Genomic DNA, 20,109 nt, shown 5'->3' with positions numbered 1-20,109 from the left:
CCGCACCCCGAGAGAGATGGACAATTCTTGTTGCCAGCAATGTGAATTAGACTAACATCTTTGCCGGAGGTAATATCCAGAAATTCTGGCCAGCGGCAAGATAGGTTTCCGTTATTTTTAAAAGAGAAACAACTTCCACCTCCGCGAGTCTAGTGTTACTACCACTTCAAACACAATGAACTGTTATATGCCTGAAAGGTCCGTATGCCATTCCTCAGAAGTCAAGGGTCTCTAGAACTCCCTAACTCAAAAACACGCGAAAACTCAAGGTGTTCAACCGGCCAATCTTCTCAGCCGGTACGTGGAGGAGACCCGGGATGGAGCGGCTGAAAATAAACACTCAACCGAGACATCAACTAGACTTCGACTTGCTCTGAGCTAGTTGCCTTCTCTATAGCCTGAGCCAACCGCCCTCGACTCACGTGGCCCATAATCGAGACGAGCATCGAAAACGGGCTGTAACATCAAAGACCGAAGTTGAGGACCTCCTACAGCTTGGCAGACATACACCATGGGTGATCGGTAGGACAACAACTGGTTTACGGTCCCAATCTGTCCTCTACTTTAATCATTACGGGCATAGTATTTAATTATAAGCAACAACATCAAACAGCATTTATAACGTACATACCGGCGAAAAATGAGGTATAACTAAGCCTCCCGAACCAATCCCGCGTCCCAGGTAACAGCTTCACGCCGATATCATAACACAAAGACGCCACATAACAAGGAGTCCATGAGCGCGTGACAATATTTGAAGAAATACTGCGGCTGGCAATTTCATTCTGGAGCAGTCCGAGTCCCCCTCCGTGCCGGCTGTAGTATGTGAAAAAAAGATTGAAGCAAACAAGTGTGCGCGGCTGACCAGTCGGAGCGTGATGGGTCCGCCAGGCGCACTGCTCGAAATAACCACATACACCCACGCAACACATGCCCTACTGCCACTTGGACAAAGTAATGAACAAAATGGTGCTCGCCCTGTGAAGATACCGCCAGCAGGTTGCAGTGCCGCGGCTCCGTGCCTCAACAAGGAGCCCACCCTGAGCTACTGGACGTCCCTTCAACTCGTCTCGTGGAGCCAGGGACGAGGAAGGAAAGCGAACTGGCCAGCCGTTACCACCACAAAACCAAGACAACCCCAACACTCAACATCATGCATTGGAATGCAAGAACGGGGTTACCAACAAGAAGATAGAAACTAGAACATCCTACACCAGTCTCTAACAGCATTAACATCTGCTGTATACAGGAAACAAAAAGAAAAGCCCTTCAAGATACCAGACCTTCAGGAGTGATCGTCAGGGGAGAAAGAAAGGTGGAGTGGATGCTGACCAAGGCACTAAATGATGAGGGTAACAAGGGACAGAAGATCACCCTTGAAGAAGATGGACAGATAAGGCAGCAGCAAATGCATTTGCGCAAGCATATGCAAAGGAGAGCAGCATCACCATCCACCGCACTGCAAAAAGAATTCAGAAGAAGAAACTGAGAAAGAAAGAACAACAAACGGCGGATTCCATGAGTCGATGCAGCAAATATCACCCATCCAAAGAACTGAAGAATGCCATCAAGCAGCTGAAGAAGAAAAAATCTCCAGGTCCAGACAACATCACGAATGAGCATGCTGCCAACACCTTGGGCAGCACAGCCCTCACTAAACTACTGGACATTCAACCCTCAACCTTAGCTGGAGAGAAGGCCAGGTACCTCAGTGCTGGAAGGAAGCCAGGATGATCCTGTTTTTCTGAAAAAAGGGGAAAAACAAGTCGCGAAAATGCTTTGAGCTACCGCCCATCAGCCTGATAAGCTGCGTTCTGCAAAACCATAGAGCACATCATCAACCAGCGCCTACATGGTATCTGGAATCTGAAAGCATCATCATCCCAGAGCAACAGGCTCAGAAGATACAGAAACAATGAAGACATCAGACAACGCACCTAGCGCAGGTCAATAGAGGATGCTTTCCAAGCCCAGAAGGTCACCCTAGCGTCTTCATTTGATATGCAGAAGCTTTTCGACAATGTTCTGGAAGATGGACTTCCTGGTCAAACTCCAGCGAAACCACATCCAGCAGGCATACATGTACCGGTGGATTCAAGTCCTTACTTGCACAACCAAAGAGCCAGGGTGCTTGTAGACGGACCCACTGTGGCCGTAAGTGCTGCTACGACACGGAGTACCACGGGGGGGGTGGTACTCTCGCCGACCTTTTCATACTCTTCATCAACGACCTGGGTAACCGAGCTTCCAAGGGGAGTCCAAGCAGCACTTGTATGCAGATGACCTGGTCATATATGGTGCTCAGAAGAGTGTTGCAACACAACAGCAAACCTACAGGATGCAGCTTGCACTAGACAAAGTGGCAGCCTGGGCAGACAACTGGTGTTACCATCAACCGTGACAAAAACAACAGCCACTTCTTTCTCTCCACCAAAGCGCAAGCTGGCAGCAGACTAAAGTTGGGAGAACGCTCCACTCTGACACTTGAAGACCAGCAGACGTACCTGGGAGTCACTTTTGACAAAAGATTGACATGAAGCCAACACATCCTGAACGCAGAAGCAAAAGCCAGAAGAAGCTGAACATCATGAGAAAGCTGGCAGGAACACACTGGGCGCCAACGAAAAGATCCTGAAGACCTGTACCAAGGTACTGTAAGACCATACTAGAGTACGGATCAAGCACCTGGATGACAGCAGCCAAGTCACACCTTCAGACTTTGGACAAGGTGCAGAACCAAGCACTGAGAGTCATAACAGGCGCCATGAGATTTACGCCAATAGACAAGATGGGGCAGATAACAGGCATACCCCCATTAAACAAGAGAAGGGAATGCAAAGCACTCGTGCAGGCCACCAAGTACAGGCACAGTGAAGACCACCTGATGAGTGCCAGACAGAAACAACTGTCCTCGGGAAGGCTGAAAAGATCCAACTTCGTGCGAGAGACGCAGGCACTACACAGAAAATACCAAACAAAGCTTCCTGCACAGGTCCAGGTACCGACTCTCTCCCTCGATCCTCCTCCTTGGAAAGACAGAACAGGGAACATTACCATCTGCACCACAGTTCCTCATCTCACAACAAAGGATGAGCATAGCGACGTGAGCAAGAGAGCCCTGACGCTAGCCATGCTAGAAGAAAGTACCCCCAGGAATCATGGATAAGGGCCTACACAGACGTCAGCCACAGACGCTATCCAGAGGGAGGGGCCGGCGTGTACATCCAGTTCCCAAATGGACAGTGGCAGGCAGCAGCAATACCAACTGGCCTCCACTGTACAGACTATAGAGCAGAAGTAGAAGCCCTGGTCCACGCAGCAAACATCATCAGCAGCAGCAGAGCAGACCATGACAGCCAGGTCGTCTTCCTGACCGATGCTCTGTCGGTGCTGCAGGCACTCAACAATAACAAGCTGCCAGACCTGGAAGCCGCGCTGCTAAACGCCTCAGAACCAAGAACCAAGAACCTCAGAACAGTGGATCCCATCACACTGCGGGATAGATGGGAATGAGGAAGCTGACAGGATGGCTGTTGGGTGCAGAGGACGAGCAAGAAGACAATGCAGTCAACATGTCAGAGATGAAAACCATCATTAAGTCTCTGTACAGGCCACAGCAGCCACTGGACAGTTACCATCAGCTGTCCAGACCGGACCAGGTCGCTATCTTCCGCCTCAGGACCGGGCACAACCAGGCCTGACGAGAGGGGGGGACAAGGGGTCTGGTGTACCCGGGCCCGCGGCTGTCATGGGGGCCCGGCCTTGGTCAGTGGTTTTTTTTTTCTTCTTTCGAATTGTAAACAATGCATTATATACTGGGAAAATAATTTACGATTACAAGTACAAGGGGCCCGGAGAGGTCTGTCCCGGGGCCCGGGCCCGGGCCCAACAGGCTGCTTCACCACTTACACAGGAGGTTGCACCTCGTGCCGTCCCCGAGATGCCCATGTGGAGAGGCAGACCAGACTGTAGAACGCATCCTACAGGACTGTAGGAACCTCCGTACCCTGAGGAAAGAGACGTGGCCGTGTTTGATAGAGACGATGTTCTTTAATTCACATAAAAACCTTTTACAAGCATACAGACGGTATTAGTTTTAAAGTTAGAATGGTTAGTCTTTAGTAAAGATGCAAACACGTTTCGAGTTTTCATTCCTTTAATGGTAAACATCCAATAATGTCCACTGTTACACATATGGGTCTTCGTAGCCCTCGTTGAAGAGATTCTGAGAAATAGCTAATCCAAAGAAACAAATCCTACCTCTCTTTCCATCCATGCCATGGCTTCCGTGATTTCAAATGCAAAAATATTAGAAATATATATATATTAACAAAAATAATAATAAAAAAATTGACTCCAAGACACATAAAAATTTGTTTATTGACAAGCATTGAACAACATACAAAGACATACAAAAGGTATTTAAAGATTTTATTCTTTCGTGCCGTGGAGGACACCGGTGGGTCCTCAAGCGGCTTATCAGCCTTTTGGGGCAAGCACCTGCGGTGGATGCATTGTTGTATTTTTTTAAATAAGCGAATAAACAAGGGAGAAAACACGGGAACCTTTAGGACTTGTTCCTCCAACGATTGCTTCCCTTTAAAGGCTGAATAATTCAACCAATCATGTGTTTTCTGCCACTGTATAGTTTGTTTACACGTGAGCGCCATATTGACATTTTTTGGGGTCGCTCGATTTGACGTGGAGAAAATGATAAGAAAACAGTGAGTAATATTAAATTCTAATGTATATTCTAATAAAATATGATCTTTTTTGGTACTTTATGCTTGTATATATATTATGTAAAAAATTGTCTTTAATTTCTGACGTGTGACATTCCGATCGGGTTGTGAAATCTAAACATTTACTATCTTTCATGTGAGCTTACTACAAGAAATCAGAGCCTATAATCTTGAAATTAAACCACGCAAATGTGTTTAAAAATGCTCTTTAAAACGGCGTATCACATATGTTTGTCTTTTTGTAGTTTACCAGATATAAATTTTTTAACACTGGTGAAAATTAGCACTCGGTGCTCCATATGATTTTTTTTTCGCGCCACTCTGTACCTTTTTAGCGTACCGATAATAATATTATTAAATGCATCAATCTGATTTTTTTTTTTTTGAGACAAGAACAATGTTAATCATTTCAAGTTTATATACAGTTATCAAAGTGTGATTCTGGAGGTGTAACTTGTGCTAGCATGATATTTCTGTGCATCCCTGTGTGAAAATTTTTTGAAAATTCAAACAACCTACCTTATTGCTTTTGATTACCAAAAATAGTGAATATTCATGCAGGATTCACGTGGAATATTTTGTTTACTAAGTTCAATCTCTTGTTATCATTTAAAAAAAAATTTCTATCTCTTATAGTTATTTTTTAATGATTTTTTGAAAGCGGCGGATTTCCATGCGTACAGGGTAATGTGACCTAGTAGAAGCCTTGAGGCGCTATAGGTTAGAATGATTAGTCTTTAGGAAAGATAAAAAAAAAAAAAAACACTTCATTTCTTTCTTACTTTGATGGTACATCTTGCTAACAAATGATGCTCACATCTTTTGTCCTATGTCTCAGTCTTCATAGCCCTCGTGGAACATCAATTGAAGACACATTCTGAGAAAAAGCTTCAAAAATAGATACGCAATCATTACTATGAATAACACACAAAAAGCATCCAAACTAAAAGGTCAATACTAACACATCCTAAATCTCATTCATTCCTGCTCATGCATCCCATACAATGGCTTCTGTGATTTGAAATGTAAAAATATTATTAGAAATATAAAAACACCTAAGCAAATTGAGTCCAAGACACATACAAATTTGTATGCACTGACAAGCACAAAACCACATACACAGACATACAGATGGTATTAGTTTGAAGGTTAGAGTGGTTAGTCTTTAGTAAAGAAACCAATACATATCAATTTTTTCTTCCTTTAATAATATATATAGTACTGAAATGATGCTCACCTCTATTGTCAACTGTCTGGGTCTTCTTATCGCTTGTGGGACATAGAAAGAACACAAAAAACGTACAAAAAAAAAATACAAAGGAACACATCCTACCTATCGTTCCTTCCCGCTGATGCATCGACCCCATTGTCCATAGCTGTAGTTCTATGGTTGTCATGTCCAGCTATGCCATGACGTCTGTGATTTCCAAATACAAAAATATGTGAGAAATATCGCAAAAATAAAAAAGCAAAATTAAATCAAAGGTGAACAGCCATATTTGCATGAAATGACAAGCATAAAGCCACTTAAACAGACATACAGATGGTATTAGTTTAAAGGTTAGAAGGGTTAGTCATTAGTAAAGATTCACATTTCATTTTTTTCTTCCTCTGATGGCACATCCTGCTAACAAATGATGCACACGTTTATTGTCAAATGTCTGGGTCTTCTCATCGCTTGTGGGACATCATTTGAAGAGAGATTCTGAGAAGTAGCCTGTAAATAGGTACACATGCATAAGTATACAATCATAATTGGATGGAATACACAAAAAACATACAAAAAAGAAAAGCTATAATAGAAAACCACTTACAAAAACATACAGATGGTATTAGTTTAAGGTTACAATGCTAAGTTTTTAGAACAAAAAACAAACATTTCATTTTTTTCTTTCTTTAATTTTATACCCTGCTATCAAATGATGCCTACCTCTGCTGTCCTTTCCTTGTCATGTCCAAGGATGCCATGGCCACTGCCATTTCTAAATGCAAAAATATATGAGAAATATAATAAAATACAAAAACAAAATTAAAGATTAACAGACAAATTTGCCTGCATTGACAAGCATAAAGCCTTATACACAGACATACAGACGGTATTAGTTTAAAGGTTAGAATGGTTAGTCTTTAGTAAAAAAACAGTTCATTTCTTCCTTCCTTTAATACTACACCCAGTTATCAAATGATGCTCACCTCCATTGTCATATGCCGAGGTCCCTAAAAGGTAGGTACAGATGCAAAACCAATCAATCATAATTAGATGGAACACACGAAAAGCGCACAAAACAGAAAATCTAATAAAAAGAAAAACATCCTACCTCTCTTTCATTCCCGCTCCGACAACGCACTACCAAGAGTTGCTTCCCTTTCCTTGTGATGTCCAAGGATGCCAGGGCCACTGCCATTTCTAAATGCAAAAATATATGAGAAAAATCATAAAATACAAAAACAAAATTAAAGATTAACAGACAAATTTGCATGCATTGACAAGCATGAAAGCCTTATACACAGACATACAGACGGTATTAGTTTAAAGGTTAGAATGGTTAGTCTTTAGAAAAAAAACAGTTCATTTCTTTCTTCCTTTAATATTACACCCTGTTATCAAATGATGCTCACCTCTATTGTCATATGCCAAGGTCCCTAAAAGGTAGGTACAAATGCAAAACCAATCAATCATAATTAGATGGAACACACGAAAAGCTCACAAAACAAAAAATATAATACAAAGAAACACATCCTACCTCTCCTTCATTCCCGCTCCGACAACGCACTGCCAAGAGATGCTATCCTTTCCTTGTGATGTCCAAGGATGCCAGGGCCACTGCCATTTCTAAATGCAAAAATATATGAGAAAAATCATAAAATACAAAAACAAAATTAAAGATTAACAGACAAATTTGCATGCATTGACAAGCATGAAAGCCTTATACACAGACATACAGACGGTATTAGTTTAAAGGTTAGAATGGTTAGTCTTTAGTAAAAAAACAGTTCATTTCTTTCTTCCTTTAATACTACATCCAGTTATCAAATGATGCTCACCTCTATTGTCATATGCCGAGGTCCCTAAAAGGTAGGTACAGATGCAAAACCAATCAATCATAATTAGATGGAACACACGAAAAGCTCACAAAATAGAAAATCTAATACAAAGAAACACATCCTACCTCTCTTTCATTCCTGCTCCGACAACGCACTGCCAAGAGTTGCTGCCCTTTCCTTGTGATGTCCAAGGATGCAATGGCCACTGCCATTTCTAAATGCAAAAATATATGAGAAAAATCATAAAATACAAAAACAAAATTAAAGATTAACAGACAAATTTGCATGCATTGACAAGCATGAAAGCCTTATACACAGACATACAGACGGTATTAGTTTAAAGGTTAGAATGGTTAGTCTTTAGTAAAAAAACAGTTCATTTCTTTCTTCCTTTAATACTACACCCAGTTATCAAATGATGCTCACCTCTATTGTCATATGCCGAGGTCCCTAAAAGGTAGGTACAGATGCAAAACCAATCAATCATAATTAGATGGAACACACGAAAAGCTCACAAAATAGAAAATCTAATACAAAGAAACACATCCTACCTCTCTTTCATTCCCGCTCAGACAACGCACTGCCAAGAGTTGCTGCCCTTTCCTTGTGATGTCCAAGGATGCAATGGCCACTGCCATTTCTAAATGCAAAAATTTATGAGAAAAATCATAAAATACAAAAACAAAATTAAAGATTAACAGACAAATTTGCATGCATTGACAAGCATGAAAGCCTTATACACAGACATACAGACGGTATTAGTTTAAAGGTTAGAATGGTTAGTCTTTAGTAAAAAAAACAGTTCATTTCTTTCTTCCTTTAATACTACACCCAGTTATCAAATGATGCTCACCTCTATTGTCATATGCCGAGGTCCCTAAAAGGTAGGTACAGATGCAAAACCAATCAATCATAATTAGATGGAACACAAGAAAAGCGCACAAAACAGAAAATCTAATACAAAGAAACACATCCTACCTCTCTTTCATTCCCGCTCAGACAACGCACTGTCAAGAGATGCTGTCCTTTCCTTGTGATGTCCAAGGATGCCAGGGCCACTGCCATTTCTAAATGCAAAAATATATGAGAAAAATCATAAAATACAAAAACAAAATTAAAGATTAACAGACAAATTTGCATGCATTGACAAGCATGAAAGCCTTATACACAGACATACAGACGGTATTAGTTTAAAGGTTAGAATGGTTAATCTTTGGTAAAGAAACAAATACATTTCATTTCTTTCTTCCTTTAATAGTACACACAGTTATCAAATGATGCTCACTTCTATTGTCATATGCCGAGGTCCCTAAAAAGTAGGTACAGATGCAAAAAAAATCAATCATAATTAGATGGAACACACGAAAAGCTCACAAAACAAAAAATATAATACAAAGAAACACATCCTACCTCTCCTTCATTCCCCCTCCGACAACGCACTGCCAAGACATGCTATCCTTTCCTTGTGATGTCCAAGGATGCCAGGGCCACTGCCATTTCTAAATGCAAAAATATATGAGAAAAATCATAAAATACAAAAACAAAATTAAAGATTAACAGACAAATTTGCATGCATTGACAAGCATAAAAGCCTTATACACAGACATACAGACGGTATTAGTTTAAAGGTTAGAATGGTTAATCTTTGGTAAAGAAACAAATACATTTCATTTCTTTCTTCCTTTAATAGTACACACAGTTATCAAATGATGCTCACTTCTATTGTCATATGCCGAGGTCCCTAAAAAGTAGGTACAGATGCAAAACCAATCAATTATAATTAGATGGAACACACGAAAAGCTCACAAAACAAAAAATATAATACAAAGAAACACATCCTACCTCTCCTTCATTCCCCCTCCGACAACGCACTACCAAGAGTTGCTTCCCTTTCCTTGTGATTTCCAAGGATGCAATGGCCACTGCCATTTCTAAATGCAAAAATATATGAGAAAAATCATAAAATACAAAAACAAAATTAAAGATTAACAGACAAATTTGCATGCATTGACAAGCATAAAAGCCTTATACACAGACATACAGACGGTATTAGTTTAAAGGTTAGAATGGTTAATCTTTGGTAAAGAAACAAATACATTTCATTTCTTTCTTCCTTTAATAGTACACACAGTTATCAAATGATGCTCACTTCTATTGTCATATGCCGAGGTCCCTAAAAAGTAGGTACAGATACAAAACCAATCAATCATAATTAGATGGAACAAATGAAAAGCTCACAAAACAAAAAATATAATACAAAGAAACACATCCTACCTCTCTTTCATTCCCGCTCAGACAACGCACTGTCAAGAGATGCTATCCTTTCCTTGTGATGTCCAAGGATGCCAGGGCCACTGCCATTTCTAAATGCAAAAATATATGAGAAAAATCATAAAATACAAAAACAAAATTAAAGATTAACAGACAAATTTGCATGCATTGACAAGCATGAAAGCCTTATACACAGACATACAGACGGTATTAGTTAAAGGTTAGAATGGTTAATCTTTGGTAAAGAAACAAATACATTTGATTTCTTTCTTCCTTTAATAGTACACCCAGTTATCAAATGATGCTCACTTCTATTGTCATATGCCAAGGTCCCTAAAAAGTAGGTACAGATGCAAAACCAATCAATTATAATTAGATGGAACACACGAAAAGCGCACAAAACAAAAAATCTAATACAAAGAAACACATCCTACCTCTCTTTCATTCCCGCTCAGACAACACACTGTCAAGAGATGCTATCCTTTCCTTGTGATGTCCAAGGATGCCAGGGCCACTGCCATTTCTAAATGCAAAAATATATGAGAAAAATCATAAAATACAAAAACAAAATTAAAGATTAACAGACAAATTTGCATGCATTGACAAGCATGAAAGCCTTATACACAGACATACAGATGGTATTAGTTTAAAGGTTAGAATGGTTAGTCTTTAGTAAAAAAACAGTTCATTTCTTTCTTCCTTTAATACTACACCCAGTTATCAAAAGATGCTCACCTCTATTGTCATATGCCGAGGTCCCTAAAAGGTAGGTACAGATGCAAAACCAATCAATCATAATTAGATGGAACAAATGAAAAGCTCACAAAACAAAAAATATAATACAAAGAAACACATCCTACCTCTCTTTCATTCCCCCTCCGACAACGCACTACCAAGAGTTGCTTCCCTTTCCTTGTGATGTCCAAGGATGCAATGGCCACTGCCATTTCTAAATGCAAAAATATATGAGAAAAATCATAAAATACAAAAACAAAATTAAAGATTAACAGACAAATTTGCATGCATTGACAAGCATGAAAGCCTTATACACAGACATACAGACGGTATTAGTTAAAGGTTAGAATGGTTAATCTTTGGTAAAGAAACAAATACATTTCATTTCTTTCTTCCTTTATAAGTACACCCAGTTATCAAATGATGCTCACTTCTATTGTCATATGCCGAGGTCCCTAAAAAGTAGGTACAGATGCAAAACCAATCAATTATAATTAGATGGAACACACGAAAATCGCACAAAACAGAAAATCTAATACAAAGAAACACATCCTACCTCTCTTTCATTCCCGCTCAGACAACGCACTGTCAAGAGATGCTATCCTTTCCTTGTGATGTCCAAGGATGCCAGGGCCACTGCCATTTCTAAATGCAAAAATATATGAGAAAAATCATAAAATACAAAAACAAAATTAAAGATTAACAGACAAATTTGCATGCATTGACAAGCATGAAAGCCTTATACACAGACATACAGACGGTATTAGTTTAAAGGTTAGAATGGTTAGTCTTTAGTAAAAAAACAGTTCATTTCTTTCTTCTTTTAATACTACACCCAGTTATCAAATGATGCTCACCTCTATTGTCATATGCCGAGGTCCCTAAAAGGTAGGTACAGATGCAAAACCAATCAATCATAATTAGATGGAACACACGAAAAGCGCACAAAACAGAAAATCTAATACAAAACAAAAACACATCCTACCTCTCTTTCATTCCCGCTCAGACAACGCACTGTCAAGAGATGCTGTCCTTTCCTTGTGATGTCCAAGGATGCCAGGGCCACTGCCATTTCTAAATGCAAAAATATATGAGAAAAATCATAAAATACAAAAACAAAATTAAAGATTAACAGACAAATTTGCATGCATTGACAAGCATGAAAGCCTTATACACAGACATACAGACGGTATTAGTTAAAAGGTTAGAATGGTTAATCTTTGGTAAAGAAACAAATACATTTCATTTCTTTCTTCCTTTAATAGTACACCCAGTTATCAAATGATGCTCACTTCTATTGTCATATGCCGAGGTCCCTAAAAAGTAGGTACAGATGCAAAAAAAATCAATCATAATTAGATGGAACACACGAAAAGCTCACAAAACAAAAAATATAATACAAAGAAACACATCCTACCTCTCCTTCATTCCCGCTCCGACAACGCACTGCCAAGAGATGCTGTCCTTTCCTTGTGATGTCCAAGGATGCCATGGCCACTGCCATTTCTAAATGCAAAAATATATGAGAAAAATCATAAAATACAAAAACAAAATTAAAGATTAACAGACAAATTTGCATGCATTGACAAGCATGAAAGCCTTATACACAGACATACAGACGGTATTAGTTTAAAGGTTAGAATGGTTAATCTTTGGTAAAGAAACAAATACATATCATTTCTTTCGTCCTTTAATAGTACACCCAGTTATCAAATGATGCTCACCTCTAATGTCATATGCCGAGGTCCCTAAAAGGTAGGTACAGATGCAAAACCAATCAATCATAATTAGATGGAACACACGAAAAGCGCACAAAACAGAAAATCTAATATAAAGAAACACATCCTACCTGTCTTTCATTCCCCCTCAGACAACGCACTGTCAAGAGATGCTGTCCTTTCCTTGTGATGTCCAAGGATGCCATGGCCACTGCCATTTCTAAGTGCAAAAATATATGAGAAATATCATAAAATACAAAAACAAAATTAAAGATTAACAGACAAATTTGCATGCATTGACAAGCATAAAAGCCTTATACACAGACATACAGACGGTATTAGTTTAAAGGTTAGAATGGTTAGTCTTTAGTAAAAAAACAGTTCATTTCTTTCTTACTTTGATGGTACATCTTTCTAACAAATGATGCTCACATCTTTTGTCCTATGTCTCAGTCTTCATAGCCCTCGTGGAACATCAATTGAAGACACATTCTGAGAAAAAGCTTCAAAAATAGATACGCAATCATTACTATGAATAACACACAAAAAGCATTCAAACTAAAAGGTCAATACAAAAAAACACATCCTAAATCTCATTCATTCCTGCTCATGCATCCCATACAATGGCTTCTGTGATTTGAAATGTAAAAATATTATTAAATATAAAAACACCTAAGCAAATTGAGTCCAAGACACATACAAATTTGTATGCACTGACAAGCACAAAACCACATACACAGACATACAGATGGTATTAGTTTGAAGGTTAGAGTGGTTAGTCTTTAGTAAAGAAACAAATACATATCATTTTTTTCTTCCTTTAATAATATATATAGTACTGAAATGATGCTCACCTCTATTGTCAACTGTCTGGGTCTTCTTATCGCTTGTGGGACATAATTAGAAAGAACACAAAAAGCGTACAAAAAAGAAAAATTAATACAAAGAAACACATCCTACCTCTCGTTCCCTCTCGCTGATGCATCGACCCCATTGTCCATAGCTGTAGTTCTATGGTTGTCATGTCCAGCTATGCCATGACGTCTGTGATTTCCAAATACAAAAATATGTGAGAAATATCGCAAAAATAAAAAAGCAAAATTAAATCAAAGGTGAACAGCCATATTTGCATGAAATGACAAGCATAAAACCACTTAAACAGACATACAGATGGTATTAGTTTAAAGGTTAGAAGGGTTAGTCATTAGTAAAGATTCACATTTCATTTTTTTCTTCCTCTGATGGCACATCCTGCTAACAAATGATGCACACATTTATTGTCAAATGTCTGGGTCTTCTCATCGCTTGTGGGACATCATTTGAAGAGAGATTCTGAGAAGTAGCCTGTAAATAGGTACACATGCATAAGTATACAATCATAATTGGATGGAATACACAAAAAACATACAAAAAAGAAAAGCTATAATAGAAAACCACTTACAAAAACATACAGATGGTATTAGTTTAAAGGTTAGAATGCTTAGTTCTTAGAAAAAAAACAAATACATTTCATTTTTTTCTTTCTTTAATTGTATACCCTGCTATCAAATGATGCCCACCTCTGCTGTCCTTTCCGTGTCATGTCCAAGGATGCCATGGCTTCTGTGATTTCCAAATGCAAAAATATATGAGAAATATCATAAAATACAAAAACAAAATTAAAAATTAACAGACAAATTTGCATGCATTGACAAGCATAAAAGCCTTATACACAGACATACAGACGGTATTAGTTTAAAGGTTAGAATGGTTAATCTTTAGTAAAGAAACAAATACAGTTCATTTCTTTCTTCCTTTAATATTTTTAATAATTTTTCCCAGTTATCAAATGATGTTCACCTCTACTGTCATATGCCTAGGTCTTCTTAGCCCTCGTGGGATATCAATTAAAGAGACATTCTGAGAAATAGCCAAAAACGTAGGCACAGTTGCATAAATATACAATCATAATTAGTAAGAACACACAAAAGGATACAAAATAGAAAAGCTAATACAAAGAAACACATCCAACCTCTTATTTTTTCCTTTTCTTCATTATCACATATGTGTGTCTTCTCAGATGTTGTGTGACATCCACTGAAGAATGATCCTTAGAAATAGCCTATGTAGACATACAGATGCATAAACATACGATCGTAATTAGATTGATCACATTAGTAAACATGCAAAAATGACCCACACATAATAGAAAAGCTGATACAAAGAAATATGACCTACCCCCTGTTCTTTCCTGTTCAAACCTTTGTTAACTCTTCTTGAACGAGTAGGTCAATTTGTCCCACCTCTTGAACAAACACCTGGCACTATGGGATAGATTTATCCCATGCGTTGTTTTTCTTTAGACGTCTACAGTGCTTCTTTTTAGTAAAATAATTAATTATGATAGCTTAGGCAGTTCTGAACACAGTTTGAACAGAAATATCGTCAACTTTCCCGAGTGCTGTTCTTTTCCACTGGAAAAATGGCGAGACGATACACAGTTCCAGAAGTGTGCGACTTGCTACTTGGATTTTTAGAATTCTGGCATCTTACAATTGTATCATTTGGAAATTTCTATGGACAAGAACGTGTGTGCAGTTCGTCTTTGTTTTCAAACATCAAACTCTGATTCCTGAAAGTCTAACTTCTTTTTTAGATGACATAACCTGTGTAAACATGCGCCTGAAAAACTTTTTAAAAACTTCACTTCATATACCCGATTCTATATGTATTACAATAAAAGTGAGTTCCCAAGCACGTTTCAGGTAGATTGTTCCTTTTCTACACATTTTTATCTATCATTATCAGTTTGAATTATTCTTCTATCTCTTTTATTTATTTTTTAAATAATTTTTTTGTACTCTTACTACACAAATGGTCACGGCAGGGGTGGCTTAACAACTCGCTCAGCCAGACAAATGGGTGTTCTATCAACACATCAACACGATTGCCTGAGGCTGCCCAAATCTTGGCTATTGCGTTGTCGAGTGGCTCAGGACTTTTCACACTACATGACAAGTACGCATTAATAACAACTCGGCTCAACGCCTCGTTCTAATGGCGACAAACTTCTAACTATAGATGCAATGCTTACATCAGGGGAAGTTCGCCGAGCAACGAGGTTCCAGTTCTATTTTCTAACTTATGACCGCACAAGCAATCGTTGAATACGTTACTCACAGTTCATCGTCCCTCAGGGTTGTCGCTCTCCACATGTCCAGCCAACTATAATCCAATGGCACAAGCACCCACACATACACGAGGGCCGTAAACATGGCCGTGTCGTGGCGCGGTTTCCGAAGTTAAAGGGAGCGTACTCGATCCGCGGTGACGTCATTGGGCTCGTAACCCACGTGCTGCTGGGTGCTGAACCAAAATCACGTCGATCACGGAATGGTCCTGGCAGGCGATCCTTCTTTACCCAGAATAGCTCCAATTAAATCCGCCCATACGATTAAAACCTCGTCTAGGCGAGGTCAATCCAAAAACGGGTGAGTACCGCGCCGCATCCAGCGTCGATCGGCACTACCCTGCTACTAAACACAAAATCTCAACAAGGAAGATTTACAACTCGTGACTAAGGCACGCCTTCTTCTCTTGGTATCCCAGGCCTGAGTAATTTTCCACAACTTGTTCCCACCTAAACCAACTGTGAACAGCTAGTGTTCACTAAACATTTAACACAGTTAACCCTTTCCTATGTTTTTATCCATTCAACCAAGCATGTACATTCAAAATACCACTGTTAGTCCGTGAGTCACAAAAGGGTTAAAAGTCTGAAAAATACTGGACAGAGGCACGGACTGATCCATGACACTCGATCTCCACCTTCCACAGGTAATTAAAAGAATATCTGAGAAAGTGCAGCATTAGGATTCTGTTCCCAATGGTGAACCAAAAAAACCTCATATAGACATCCCATTTACATGATTGTGACTGCATGGAAGTATCAATTCAGACAAATTAACTTTAATAGTCTCTTTTTTCGACCACAAATGGTAATAACTGTATGATGGTTAATAATTTATTTTACAATAATTCTAGACAGCTGGGTGCTGGCGTTTAAAGATAAAAGTGATTAAACAAACTTTATTAATTTTAAAAGTTTAAGTAAAAAAGCAAAACAAATAATGGAAGAAAATAGCTAATTTTCTAACTCTAAGCTCTATTTTTATCCAGGTATGAAAGGTCACTAAACGATTTGCCGTCTTGTGCATATTTATTTCACGGGAATAAGACACATAAATATCAGGGATAGATGATGGAATTCGTATGTTAACTTTTGCATTTTTAATCAGAGCTGTATAAAGAGTATAATCTTCATACATCATTTGCATTTTATATATATTAAATATAATTTAGATAGCATGCAGAGGCGGTGTAAGGAATCAGGGTAATGGAGTACGTGTATCAATATCCCTATTGATATGATGCCGGAAGCACTGATGACATGCAATAAAGAGATGACGACTTATAGGCTGTATATGGACATATAGCAGCCTTCTGCATATAAATGTCAGTTTCAGAGTTTTTAAACCAAAAGTTTTACATTAATGCTTATTTATAAAATCCACTTTTCATGCCTTACGTGTGGAAAATTCATTGACGGGGCCTTCGGTTTTTGACCTTAAAGAAGTCTGATTTTAAAGAGCCCCTCTCAGCATTTTTCCATTTAACACAGAATATATTTTAAGTTGACAAACTCATAAAAATGACCTTGGGACCTTTGAGAGCGAGACCTTGGGCAGCCGCCCCATTTGCCACCCCCAAGCGCCGCCGCTGATAGCATGTGCTATTTGTACTCAACAAAAAGAAGAAGAATGAGAGCCAGAGTTGGAGAACATTTTGAGTATGCTAGAAATGCCATGAATAACGAGCCACACACGGAATCGTACAACGACCATGCGAGTTTTAGTCCGCTAAGGGTCCAGGGCTGATGTGCATAAGCGAACTTAAACATGAACTTAAGCTTAAGTTGGCTGACTTAACTTTAAGTACAGTAACTCAAGTCCACTAAGTACAGTATTTGTGTAGGCTACAACTAAAAGTTAAAGACAAACTACTACAACCTATGCTGGTCCTTTCATAGGGTAGGGTATGATGAGGTGGAGGAAAGATTTGTGTAGATTGTCTGAGATATGTTTGTTAATCTATTTATGTAAACTGATGTGTGCGGTAGTTTTTGTTATGTTTTGAATATGTATTGTTTAATAATAAAAAATGTGCAAACTTAAGTCACCCGACTCAGCTAAGTAAAGGTTTATACCTGGGGGAGAGCAGTCTTAAAGTTGAGTAAGAAATTTTGTACTTAGTGGACTTGTGCCAATGGTGCTTAGAAGGAAAATGGGACAAGGTAAAAGTTAATTAGGTTTCGGAGTGGGGCTTTGTAGGGCTGAGAGGTGTTTTTAGAGTGGGACTTTGAAGGGCTGAAAGGTGTTTTAGGGTGTGGCTTGGTGCTTTTCCTGAGTGTTTAGTTCCGTGTGCAGTTTGTATCTTTAATGAAGAAGCTTTTAAAATAATTTCCTTAATGAAAGAATTATATGTTGATGCTCATCCCATCACCCTGCAACTGAAGGCTAAGAAAGATGAGCGTATTTCTTACTGATGCTGCTACTTCAGTAGATGTTCACAAAAAGTGGAAGCAATATGTGAGACAGCATCACTAAATGTTAGACAGCACAAGACCAAAGATCAAAAACCCATGAAGCTAGTGGACACCGAACCTTTATTTAACTAAACCTATAACTGTGTAGCTCAGTGTTTGCAAACACCATTTTTTAAATTACTGTGTATTTCTTTGAAGCCTAGTTAACATTTAGGTACACAACACATGCAGCTATACTGACATTTTTAAAAGTGAAAATAACATAACTCATAAAATGATTACATGAAGTAACGCATTAAAAGATGGTTATATTTTTCATTTAACAGGTAAATTACATGAAAGGCTTAGATAAAACTAAGTTAATAAACTTTTACTTTCTTTTCTTGTTTTTTTTTCCGTTTCTTTTTATGTTACAGTTTGTTTTACTTCAGATTCTTATAACTTTAAATTGACATGTGATACAGGCCTAAAATTTGGTTGAGCTTTTCTTTATACATGTACATATTTAAACATTTGATGAGGGCTTTTAAAATATATTTAGTGGTTACCAATCTTTTCCCTTTTTTTCTCTCCAAGTATTTGTCTCCGACTTCAAGCTAGCATACCTTTTATTTTCTACTAGTAAGTTTGCAGTAAAGAGACAATAAGTGACTAAAATTGATAATTAGTTTCATGAAATCATGTCACAATGCATTAATTTTTTCTTATAAATTTATAGTATAAACAAAAAGGGCCAAGCAATTACTATTCTAATTCATATATTATTACAATATACATATAATTTATAATATTAGTTTCCATTATGCAGTCAGTTACAACTCTTGTAGCTCATATTCATGACTCACTGACCCAAGCTCTACACCGGCCCATTTTGGGTGCTTGTTGTTTGTTTGTGTTTTATGACATGATAGCAACTATGGCTAAATGATGGCAAAAAGTAGTTGTAACATTGAAGGTTTAAACTTCCTAATTCTTATAAACATGATATATTTTTAAAGGTCAACATAATAAGTAACCAGAATGTAAAAAAGAGTGGGAAAGCATTAAAAGGGGTGTTGAGCCCAAAAAGGTTACTATCACATCAAAAACAAAAGAGATATTAAAATTCTTAATTTGATAATACAGCCCTATTCCCTTTAAAAAGGAAAAGATTGCGCCGATGGGACGGACCTAAATAACGAAAATAAAGATTTTTCTGTAAACAATTGACAACGAATAGTCTGAAGCTTTGGACAGATAATCAAAAAGTGTATAACAGTAAAATTGTCCCCACACCAGGGACAAACAGGTGGCGGTTCACCTCGTAAGAGGTGTCCTTGCGTGGCATAGGTGTGTCCTATCTTTAATCTTGTAAGAACTACCTCCTCCCGTCTCGTAGGGCGGCAAGAAGGTAGGCGGTCGGAAAGACAGGGAAGGGTGGCATATAACTTGTTTTGGTCCAGAGTGTCCCAGTGGCGTTGCCATAAGGACTGAATGTAGGCCAAAAATAAAGATTTGCAGTCTGATGAAATAAGTGATGGAAGTTTACCAGGGGACTGACATGCAGCCTTGGCAGCCTGGTCTGCTCAAACATTATCTGGGATACCAGCATGGCCAGGAGCCCCCAAACAAACAATGTCCTTATTTTACTGAAAGAGTGCTGCATGAATTTTATGAATCTGGACCACAAGGGGGTGGTCAGAATCATTTGAAATGAGGGCTTGAAGCGCAGCAAGAGAGTCTGAAATAATCAAAAAGTTGTGTCCAAAGAGCAGTGAGCATGCTGCAAGGCAAGCAAGATGGCATGAAGTTCCGCTGTGAAAATAGAACATTCGTCTGCCAGTTGGACTGAAACATCCCGTTGTGGTTGGCAGGATGGAACTGCTGCCGCAGCGACTGGGCCGCCACTTGGGATTTTGGAGCCATCTGTAAATACAAAGCAGAATTCAGGATAATCAGAAATAAGTTCATAAAAGTGTTGGAGGTAGATGGGGTCACTAGTGTTTCCTTTTTTAAAGGCTGTAAGATCAAAACG

At 38.5% G+C, this 20,109-nt stretch overlaps 2 long non-coding RNA genes across 3 annotated transcripts in view; both read right to left on the bottom strand.

The window, feature by feature from the left end:
* LOC112553904 overlaps positions 1-19,610 on the bottom strand; it is a 32,584-nt gene extending 12,974 nt beyond the window's left edge. The window contains exon 1 of the long non-coding RNA XR_003097158.1: positions 17,560-19,610. This is a non-coding gene — a long non-coding RNA (uncharacterized LOC112553904). The remainder of the gene's footprint in view (positions 1-17,559) is intronic.
* Positions 4,139-17,514, bottom strand: LOC112553900. Of its 2 annotated transcripts, XR_003097146.1 has the most exons (20): positions 14,523-17,514; positions 14,071-14,113; positions 13,472-13,855; positions 12,909-13,014; positions 12,643-12,731; positions 12,211-12,299; positions 11,779-11,867; positions 10,919-11,007; positions 10,493-10,581; positions 10,062-10,150; positions 9,630-9,718; positions 9,198-9,286; positions 8,339-8,427; positions 7,487-7,575; positions 7,061-7,149; positions 6,673-6,724; positions 6,335-6,459; positions 6,076-6,159; positions 5,560-5,630; positions 4,139-4,283 (listed from the first exon to the last, which is right to left on the bottom strand). It is a non-coding gene; the product is annotated as an uncharacterized LOC112553900 (long non-coding RNA). The 2 variants fall into 2 exon arrangements; XR_003097147.1 differs by lacking the exons at positions 4,139-4,283; positions 9,198-9,286; positions 9,630-9,718; ... (1 more) ...; positions 10,493-10,581; positions 11,779-11,867 and having other exon boundaries at positions 5,356-6,159.
* Positions 19,611-20,109: the final 499 nt, after the last annotated feature.

The sequence above is a fragment of the Pomacea canaliculata genome, linkage group LG13 (genome assembly GCF_003073045.1).
Source record: "Pomacea canaliculata isolate SZHN2017 linkage group LG13, ASM307304v1, whole genome shotgun sequence".
Taxonomy (NCBI): Eukaryota; Metazoa; Mollusca; class Gastropoda; order Architaenioglossa; family Ampullariidae; genus Pomacea; species Pomacea canaliculata.
The sequence above is the reverse complement of the archived record's forward strand: the minus strand, read 5'-3'. Positions and strand labels throughout refer to the sequence as shown.